Below are 11301 nucleotides of genomic sequence, written 5' to 3'. Positions count from 1 at the left end.
AGCCTTAGATCAGGAATAGAACAGCCATTTATAGGACATTTCATAACTTTTCCAAATTCCTATGAAAAAATATTCAGCACATTCTGCATTGAACTACTGTACCCAATTTATTATATATTTTAGGAGTCGGAGTCGGTCCATTCTATACCTACTCCGACTCCACCAAAATGAGCACCGACTCAGACTCTACAGCCCTGGTTCTTGGTAGTCAACCATATTAAACAGACTGTTTATTTTGTGAAGATCCAGTGATTGTTTATGAGCATTTTGATGGCTCAAAACTTGTATGACATCATCCTGTAATCTCTGTATCTTGTCAGTAAGCTGTGACTATTCTAGAAGTGAGGAAACGTATTTTCATTTTGTATGTGGTCTCCAGCCTCTGTATATATTGTTCAATGTCTTGAGTAGTAGGGAAATACACAATATGATGTTGCAAGTCAATTATGGCCTTCTCAATATCAGAATCTACTGTGGCTAGGGCGGGGGGCGGTACATTTCACTGTGAAGCAAGCACTGCTCAGTGTGTGGTTTTCGGTGAGAGTACAGGGAGATTAGTTGAGCTTTTTTCTTTTAAGGCCGACAGTAAGAGAGGAGAAGATGGTGAAGGACTTACAGGCTTGAGCTGTCAGGTGTCATGAGGGATAAGACTGCTTCTTTTTCTATGTTGAGGTGAGGCAGTAATGGCTCTGGGGCGGGAAGATGAGCCATTCAATAAAAAAAGGCTGCTACCCTGTGTGACTGCTCTGGTGACTAAGAAGAAAGGATTTCTTCAAAAAGCATTTTCCACATTCTGAAGAGGAAAAAGGCTTCTCCCCGTGTGGATTCTTTGGTGCCTAACAAGTTCTGCTTTCTGGTTAAAACATTTCCCACATTCTGAACATGGAAATGGCTTCTCCCCCCGTGTGAATTTTCTGGTGGTTATCAAGATGCGCGTTCTAATAAAAACATTTCCCACATTCTGAACATGAATATGGCTTCTCCCCTGTGTGAATTCTCTGGTAAGTAACAAAATATGATTTATCTCTAAAACATTTCCCACATTCTGAACATGAATATGGCTTCATTGCTGTGTAAATTCTCATGTGCAACAAGATGTGAATTCTGAGTAAAACATTTCCCATATTCTGAACAGGAAAAAGACTTCTCCCCTGTGTGAGTTCTCTGGTGTACAACAACATATTTCTGGATAAAATGTTTCCCACATTCTGAACATGAATATGGCTTCATTGCTGTGTGAATTCTCTCATGTGCAACAAGTTCTGCTTTCTGGTTAAAACATTTCCCACATTCTGAACATGGAAATGGCTTCTCCCCCGTGTGAATTTTCTGGTGGTTATCAAGATGCGCTTTCTGATAAAAACATTTCCCACATTCTGAACATGAATAAAGCTTCTCCCCTGTATGAGTACTCTGGTGGTTATCAAGATACGCTTTCTGATAAAAACATTTCCCACATTCTTAATATGAAAAAGGCTTCTCCCCTGTGTGGGTTCTCTGGTGGCTAACAAGTTGCATTTTCCGGTTAAAACATTTCCCACATTCTGAACACGAAAAAGACTTCTCCCGTGTGTGAGTTCTCTGGTGTCTACCAAGAAGCTCTTTCTGATTAAAACATTTTCCACATTCTGAACATGAAAAAGGCTTCTCCCCTGTGTGGGTTCTCTGGTGCCTATCAAGATGCGCTTTCTGATTAAAACATTTTCCACATTCTGAACATGAAAAAGGCTTCTCCCCTGTGTGGATTCTCTGGTGCCTATCAAGATGCGTTTTCAGGTTAAAACATTTCCCACATTCTGAACATGAAAAAGGCTTCTCCCCTGTGTGAGTTCCCCAGTGCCTGACCAAATCTGATTTCCGGTAAAAACATTTCCCACATTCTAAACATGAAAAAGGCTTCTCCCCTGTATGAGTTCTCTGGTGGCTATCAAGATGCGCTTTCTGATTAAAACATTTCCCACACTTGGAACAAGAAAATCTATTCTCCTTTGTGTGAGTTTTTTGATGTTTAAGAGAAGACTTTTTGAGGGGAAAACTATTTCCATATTCTGAACGTGAAAATGGCTTCTTTGCTTTTGGAGCAATTAGTTTTTTAATGCTAAGCTTGTGACATTGATGTTCCTTAGTAGTCAGTAATGAAGCAGAAGACAGGACCTGTTTCAAAGGATCAGATGACAGATCGTTGCTGCGAAGAGATGATGGTATATCTGGAGTAATGGCATTAATTTCAATTGTATCCTGTGGGATCTCAAGATAGTCTGATTTTAAAATTGAAGATGTCAGCTGTCCCTCTCATCTCCTGTTACAGTCATCTGCCAAGAATAAAACCAATTATTTACGAATAAAAAATTCTTCAATTTCACATTTTACCAACATTTCTACTTAAACTGTCAGTAAAAATGGCAAGTTATGTAAAACGATTCAGTTATTCACCAGGACAATGACAGTTCACAGTCTAATAGAAAACCTCATAGGATGAACCAGTGGAGCCTGGTGTTCAAATGTTTGCTCATTCTGCCTCCCAAATATTGGAATAAACAGCCACTAAACAATCTTATGTAGGTGAAAATAACACCAATAAAATCTGGTACTCATCTCGCAAAAAAAAAATAAGTCCCCACTCAGGTCCTTGTTCCATGAGTGGGGACTCAAAAGAATTAGTTACTTACGGGTAACAGGATTTTTCTAAACCCATGACAGCACCATGAGAGAGGGGATCTGCCCACCAAGCATATGAAACCTACAGGCTAAAGAGGTGGCACCTCTCCCTCGCATAAGTTGGATTACACAGCATGAGAAGACCTCCAATGGTTATTATTAAAAATATCATAAAACAACTAACACCATGGGATCAAGTAAAAGAGGCATAGATGCTAATGAGGAGAACATAATTTTACCTCTATATAAGTTGCTAGTGCGGCCACACTTGGAATACTGTGTACAGTTCTGGTGTCCGGTGTATAAGAAAGACATAGCTGAACTGGAGCGGGTGCAAAGAGCGACCAAGGTTATTAGAGCACTGGGGGGTCTACAAAACCAAGACTGGTTATTACACTTGGGGTTATATAGTTTGGAAAAACGAAGGCTAACGGGTGACCTTATTACAATGTATAAATATATGAGGGGGCAGTACAAAGACCTTTCTAATGACCTTTTTACTCATAGACCTGAGACGGGGAGAAAGGGGCATCCTCTACATCTGAGGGAAAGAAGGTTTAAGCATAATCACAGACGCGGATTCTTTACTGTAAGAGGAGTGAGACTATGGAACTCTCTGCCGTATGGTGTTGTAATGAGTGATTCCCTACTAAAATTTAAGAGGGGACTGGATGCCTTTCTCGAAAAGTATAATGTTACAGTTTATATACATTAGTTTTCTTGATATTGCGCTGGTCCAGGGAACTAGTCTGATTGCCATCTGTGGAGTCGAAAAGGAATTTTCTTCCCCAAAATGAAGCTTACTGTTTGCCACATGGGTTTTTCTTTGCCTTCCTCTGGATCAACATGTTAGGGCATATTAGGTTACGATATGGGTCGAACTAGATGGACTTAAAGTATTCCTTCAACCTTAATAACTATGTTACCAACTAATAAACTAAAGGTGTGGAAACACAACGCTAGCGAAAGCAGTGCTCACCCACATGTAATGGCAGGGAATATAAGGGTGCTTTCATGGGTTCCGAAAAATCACGTTACTGGTAAGTAACTAAGACTTTATCAATCACCCATGACAGCACAATGAAAGATTCACAGAGAAATATAATAATCTAAGGTGGGACTGCCACCTGGAGCACCCCTGCCCAATGGTGAGGTTGGAGGAATCACCCATATCCTATCTAAAGTGCATATAGAAGGTAGAAGGATAGGACCAGGTTGCTGCCCTACAGATGTCGTCTAACGAGTCGTATGACCTCTCTGCTCAGGAGTATAGATGAGCGACTTTGCCTTTTATCGGGTCGAGTCGGGTTTCATGAAACCTGACTTTCTCAAAAGTCGGGTCAAACGAAATCGGCCGATTATCGTGAAAAGTCGAAGGCCGACTGAAACACGAAACCCAATGCAAGTCAATGGGGAAGAAAAGTCGGCAGGGAGTGGAGGACAGGAAACACACCTACAGTGCCCATTTTAATGCCAAAAACATCAATTCTTATTCCTTAAGCTTGTCAACCTTAATTTACTTTATAATAATAGTTAGGCATTGAAAACTGGGGGTTATTTGGCTAAAGTTGTGGGGGGGTAGTGCTGGCTCCAGATTTTCGTGGGCCCAGGGCCAAAGAGTGTCAATGGGCTCCTTTAAAGGCCCATTCACACATAGCGACGCACCAGCGATAACGATAGCGATCCGACCTGGCAAAGATCGCTGGTGCATCGTTACATGATCGCTAGATAGCTTTCAAACAGTCCAATCTCATCAACGATGCAAGACAGATCAGCGATCTGCATAACGACCACGTTGGTCGTTGAGTACCTTTCACACAACTTAATTGTAACCGATTCAGACCTGTATCGCTGAGCTCTGCGTCGCTAACGACGTCGCTCGTCGTTTTTAAGCTTCAAACACAGTGATGAGTGCTGGCCAGCGGGACGCCAACGATGGAAAAATGGACCTGCTCATTCTAGCTCGATCAGCGATAGGCAGCGGGGGGTCCGGTCGCCGCTACCTTTCACACTTAACGAGATCGCTAGCGATATCGCTGTTGCGTCACAATATCGGTGACGCTCGAGCGATATCGCTAGCGATCTTGCTATGTGTGAAACCCCCTTAACACATGCCACAATTCATGTTTAGGCAGAAGGCGTACAGACGTGATGTCATCGCGCTCTCTGACCAGAATTTCACTGTCAGGAAACGTGGAAGACGTCACGGCGGTGGAGCAGGGAGAGGTATTTCAACTTTGCAAGTGCTGTGATCCTGAGCAAGTAGGGGGGGCCCACTCATTGGCGATGACATCCCCCCACCGTCAGAGACACTTGATTCTACTATGTGGGACCTTGTGTTAGTGCCAAAGAGTGTGCCCACCCACCTGTCCAGGGCAATGGCACTCGCCCGGGTGCGTGTGCCATGTGGTGACCCCGGCCCTGTGGGGGGAGGCAGCCCAGTTAGGGAGGTGGAAAAAATGGCATATGTTGATGTTGGACATTCAGCAGCTGCAAATGGAGTAATTGGAGAAGTCTGCGGAAGTGGAGGACAAAAGCAAGCCATTTTTCTGTCAACCTACGTGTCAGCAGGGGAGGGTGGGACAAAATCCTTTGAAACCCATGCATGGTTCATTTTAATGAAGGTTAGATCATCAACATTTTGGGTTGACAGATGGGTCCTTTTTTCTGTCAGGATTGATCCAGCAGCACTGAAGACTCATTCAGATAACACACTAGCAGCAGGGCAAGCGAGCTCCTGTAAGGCATATTGCGCCAATTCAGGACAGGTGTCAAGTTTACTGGCCCAATAGTCAAAGGGGTAAGACCGGTGAGGGAGAACATCGATATGGGAGGAGAAGTAGTTTGTAACCATAGATGACAACTGCTGTCTCCTGTCACTTTCACTCGATGCAGTATTACCAATCGTGTGAGCAGTACTTGAAAAATCAGTCCACAACATAGTCATGAAACTCCTGTGTCCAATGCCACTTCGGATGTATGCACCACAAACACCTCTTCCATGTTTCCCCCTACGGCTTGTTGGAAAAACATCACTGCCGCTGTGTGCTGGGAATGCCTCAAACAAACGGTTTACCAGAGTTGCTTGTTTGCTAGCCAATATTAGCTCTAGGTTCTCCTGTGGCATGAGGTTTTGGAATTTGCCTTTATAGCGTGGATCCAGGATGCTGGCCAATCAGTAGTCGTCATCGTTCATCATTTTGGCAATGCAGGGGTCCCTTTTTAGGATCTGCAAGGCATAATCAGACATGTGGGCCAATGTTCCAGGTGTCAATGATGCACTGCGAGTGCTGGGTGGAGGAGCACTTTCTGGCAAATCCACATCCCTCCAGTCACGCACAAACCCTGTACCTGACCTTGCCACGCCAACAGTTTTTCTTGCCCTCTGAGAAGCATCCTCCCCAAAATAATCATCCCCATCATCCTCCTCTTCCTCCACCTCGTCCACGAGACTTCCCTGACCAGAAAATGTCTGACTGTCATCAAGGCTTCGCTCCTCCTCTTCCTCCTCGGCTGCAGACGCCTGCACCTTAATGTGCGTCAAAGTTTGCATGAGCAGACACATAAGTGGGATGCTCATGCTTATGATGGCGTCGTTTCCGCTTACCAGCTGTGTGCATTCCTCAAAACACTGAAGGACTTTACAGAGGTCTTTCAGCTTTGACCACTGCACACCAGACAACTCCATGTCTGCCTGCAAACTGCCTGCCCGTGTATGCTCCCACAAATGAATTACAGCCTGCCTCTGTTCGCACAGCCTCTGAACCATGTGCAGGGTGGAGTTCCACCTTGTTGCAACATCGATAATTAGGCGGTGCTTGGGAAGGTGGAGCAATCGCTGCAGCTTCTGCATACGACTGGAGTGTACGGGTGACCGGCGGATGTGCGAGCACAGTCTTCGCACCTTATGGAGCAGGGGTGTTAACTCCGGATAATTATTGAGGAAGCACTGCACCACCAGGTTCAAGGTGTGAGCCAGGCAAGGTATGTGTCTGAGTTTTGAAGGGGCTATGGCTGCCACAACATTCCGGCCGTTATCACTAACTACCTTGCCTGCCTCAAGATGTAGACTGCCCAGCCATGACTCAGTTTGTCGCTGCAAGTAGTCGGCCAGTACCTCTGCAGTGTGTCTGTTGTCGCCCAAACACATCATCTTCAACACAGCCTGCTGACGCTTACCACTAGCTGTTCGATAGTGGGCCACCTCATGTGCAACACTGGCAGCTGCGGATGGAGTGCTCGTGCGACTGTGCTCTTGGACCAGCTTTCGCTTCTGGAGGAGGAGGAGGAGGATCGAACGCCTACAGCCAACTGTTTCCTATACCGTGGGCCAGGCAGCACCGTCCCACCACCGCTGTCCCCTGTGGAGCCTGCATCCACCACATTAACCCAGTGCGCAGTGATGGATATGTAACGGCCCTGGCCATGCCTACTGGACCATGTATCTGTTGTGAGGTGCACCTTTCCACTCACTGATTGCTTGAGTGCATGGACAATCCGGTCTTTCACATACACGTGGAGGGCTGGGATGGCTTTTCGCGAAAAGAAGTGCCGACTGGGTAGGTCATAGTGTGGTACTGCATAGGCCATGAACTCGCGGAAAGCTTTGCTCTCAACCAACCGGTAGGGCATCATCCCTAACGAGATTAGTTTGGCAATGTGGGCGTTCAAAGCCAGTGTACGCGGATGAGAGGATGAGTACTTTCTTGTCCTACTCAGAGTCTCTGGTAGGGTGAGCTGGACTTGAGAGCTGCATATGGTGGAACTAGAGGTGGACATGGCGGACAGAGAGGGTTGGTGATGGTGATGGTGGTGTTGCTGATGGCCTAGATTCAGTCTTTCGTAGCAATAACATTGTGATTCCATGACTGCTTTGCCCTTGAGACGACACCTCGACATTTGCTGCTGGTGGTGTGCTAACCGGTGGGCTTACAATGGGGGAAGCGATGTAGCGTTGCTGACTACCTTCATTCGGAGCAGTTGCACTTGTGGTATGTGAGGTTTGGTAGTCCGTCCACGCTTGCAAGTGCATGGTGGTTAAGTGTCTAAGCATGCAACTGGTATTCAAATTTCTCAGATTTTTCCCTCGGCTAAAGGTCTTTGTGCACTTCTTACAGATAACCTTTGCCTGATCATTAGGATTTTGTTCAAAAAAGTGCCACACTGCACTCTTCCTACTATGGAAGACATTTTGAGACCTTGCACGCTGTGCTAATTTGACCGTGTGGCCAAGCTGTCCTGCAACTCTTTTGGTTTTTGTAACACGTTTTTGGACTGCTACGGTCCTGCCAGATAACAGCTGTTGCGATGTCGTTGCCTGCTGCGGATCCTCCTCCTCCTCTTCTGAGCTATTGGCAGTGGCACCCTCTTCCCCCATTGGATGCCAATCTGGGTCAACAACTGGGTCATCCATCACCTCCTCTTCAATTTCATGTGCAACTTCCTCTGTGTCACCGTGTAAGGTGGTACAGTATGTGGGAAGGGGAACCTGAGTTTCATCAGGGTCTGATTCTGCCTCAGTACACTACGAGGACAATGTAGTGCTCTGAGTGAATGTACCAGCAGAAAAATCTAGCAGTGGCTGTGCATCAGTGCACTCCATGTCAGATTCATCTTGGACTGGGGAATTCACGATTTGACTTGCTACCACAGGCATGGTACTATGTGAAAAGAGCTCCATGGAGTAATCGGTAGTGTGGCCTGCCGCATCCTTCACTTTTGGTAGGGGTGAAGGACACAAGGAAAGGTGTTGTTCCTGACCAGGAGCCTCCAATGACGACTCAGTGCTTTTATTTTTTGAAACTTCAGAAGAGGAGGTGAGAGAGCTGGAGGCTGTGTCAGCAATGTAAGCCAAAACTTGTTCCTGAAGCTCCGACTTTAAAAGTGGTTTACCTACTCCCAGAAAAGAGAGCCTTCGAGGCCTTGTGGAGCCAGATGATGATGCAGGCTCAACACCTCCTGCCTTAGGTGCTATTGTGCTTTTGCCACTACCAACAGATGCAACACCACCACCACCATCGGGACCAGCTGGCAACCCCCGCCCACTTCCATGACGTCTTACACCATACTTGCTCATTTTTGTGAAAATGTACCCAAAATACCACCAGCTATATGGTACGGTAAAACAAGGTAGAAGTTGTATCTACTATTAGTGAGACTTTGAATCTCACTAGAGATTTGAGGACGCTGAACTATTGTCTCAGGCCCAGTAGAGATTACACCTCAATATAACAAGCTTAAATTGGATGGTGTATGACAAGGTGGAGGGTGTCTATAGGATTGGTGAGAATTTGAATCTCACTATAGATTTGAGGACGCAGAACTATTGTCTCTGGCCCAGGAGAGATTGATTACACCTCAAAGTAACAGACTGAAATTGGATGCTGTATGACAAGGTGTAGGGTGTCTATAGGATTGGTGAGAATTTGAATCTCACTATAGATTTGAGGACGCAGAACTATTGTCTCTGGCCCAGTAGAGATTACACCTCAATGTAACAGGCTGAAATTGGATGGTGTATGACAAGGTGGAGGGTGTCTATAGGATTGGTGAGAATTTGAATCTCACTATAGATTTGAGGACGCAGAACTATTGTCTCTGGCCCAGGAGAGATTACACCTCAATGTAACAGGCTGAAATTGGATGGTGTATGACAAGGTGGAGGGTGTCTATAGGATTAGTGAGATTTTGGATCTCACTAGAGATTTGAGGACGCTGACAATGATGCTCTCAGTCCAAGCATGGATGCAGGCAGCCTAATAAGCAGGACTGCTGCACAGTGCACACACAAAAGGTGGAAAAATGAACGCTTGGTAACTGTGCAGAAAAGAGGAAGAAAAGTATTTTTGCTTTTAAAAAAGCAGTTTGCACAGCAGTGTGCAAACAGCAATGCAGCTATCAGGGAGCCTTATAAGGCAGCCTAATAACCAACAGAGCTGATGCACAAAAATAGAGCCTCCCCGTCACTGCACACAAAGTGTTGTGTTGTAAGTGGAAATCGCTAACAGCAGAAGCAGTTTTTTGGTTCTTCTTCCCTGCCTAATGCTCTCCCTACAGAATCATCATCATCAGCAGCTCTCCCTATGCTAAGATCAGCATAAGTAAGATGGCGGTCGGCGTTCACGCCCTTTTGTAGCCCCTGTGATGCCACACAAAGCCAGCCAATCACTTGCATGCCCTTCTCAAAGATGGTGGTGACCGATGCCCATGTCATCGCATTGCCCACAGTGTGCGTCCTCCATCATTGGCTGAAAAAGGGCGCTGGAAGCATCTTTTGAAACGCGACTTTGGCGCTTTGGTCACCGACCTCGTGGCCGACCTCACGCTATGGTCGGGTTTCGTTTCATGAAACTCGACTTCAGCGAAAGTCGGTGACTTATGAATTTGACCGACCCGTTTCACTCAACTCTACTCAGGAGGATGTCACGGCTCGAGTAGAATGCGAGCAGAATGATCCTTGAGACGTTACGGGGCCATCTTGCCACTTGCTAAGTAGGCTAGAGAAATGGCCTCTGTGACCCACCTAGCAATTGTGGGTTTTGAGGCTCTACACCCTTTCCTAAAACTCTGGAGGGATACGAACCAAGACCTATCCTTTCTCCAGTGTTTCAAAGTGGACAGGAATCCAGTTACACATCTCCTATCATCCAAAGTATGCATTTTTTTATCCTTCTAGTTCTTTGGATTAGAATAAAAGAAGGGAGGTCAACTTCTTGTAGCATGGAATCGCGACACTACTTTGTAAATTTAGGCTGGATCGGGCTTAAAGATAACCCTATCATCTAGGATTTGGGTGAATGGTGGGGCTATAGAAAGAGCCTGAATATCACTGACAATTCTGGCTGATGTTAATGCTACCAGCAGACCTGTTTTAAGCAAAAGAACCTTCATGGATGCCGATTCCATGGGTTCAAAAGGAGCGTCCGTTATGGCTGTCAGAACCAGATTTAGGTCCCACGATACAAAGTTTACTTTAGAATTGGTCCTAGATTTTAATGATGTTTTTATAAATCGTGAAATCCAATAATTACCGGCCACTTCCACAGTAAAGGGAAGGGACACATCCAGCTGAACAAGGATGGGCTCCGAAGTGAACCTTATTTTCCAACAATCAAAAGCGTGCACAGCATTCTCATACCAGTTAATAAAAAGTCTGTACCTTTTTAGTCATGATGGTTAAAGGTTTAGCAACCACGGAAAAGTTTTTGATAAACTTCCTGTAATAATTCGAAAAACCCAAAACTGCTGTAATGCTTTGAAGTTATCGGGACGGTCCCAATTTTACACAGCCTGCAACTTAGAGAGATCCATCATAAACCCTGAGGCGGAAATGACGTATCCTAGAAATGGTAATTCTTGTACGGTGAAAACACACTTTTCAAGCTTGGCGTATAGCTTGTTCTTCCTGAGCAACTGCAACACTTGTTTAACTTGCTCCATGTGTGAATCACGGTCAAGCAAATAAACGAGTATGTCATCCAAATAAATAATCACAAATTTACCTAAGAGGTGAGCGAATACATCATTTATAAAATGCTAGTAAACTGCCGGCGCTTTGGTTAAACCAAAAGGCATTATGAAATTTTCGAAGTGACCCTCAGGAGTATTAAAAACTGTTTTCCACTCATCCCCCTGACAAACTCT

General features: G+C 45.3%; 1 pseudogene; it reads right to left on the bottom strand.

The window, feature by feature from the left end:
- Window positions 1-608: 608 nt before the first annotated feature.
- On the bottom strand, window positions 609-10828 carry LOC141082436 (uncharacterized; annotated as a pseudogene).
- Window positions 10829-11301: the final 473 nt, after the last annotated feature.

The sequence above is a fragment of the Dendrobates tinctorius genome, unplaced genomic scaffold, assembly GCF_039654945.1.
Source record: "Dendrobates tinctorius isolate UK_male_01 unplaced genomic scaffold, ASM3965494v1 ptg000017l, whole genome shotgun sequence".
NCBI classification, from domain to species: Eukaryota; Metazoa; Chordata; class Amphibia; order Anura; family Dendrobatidae; genus Dendrobates; species Dendrobates tinctorius.
This window is presented reverse-complemented; position numbering and strand designations above follow the sequence as displayed.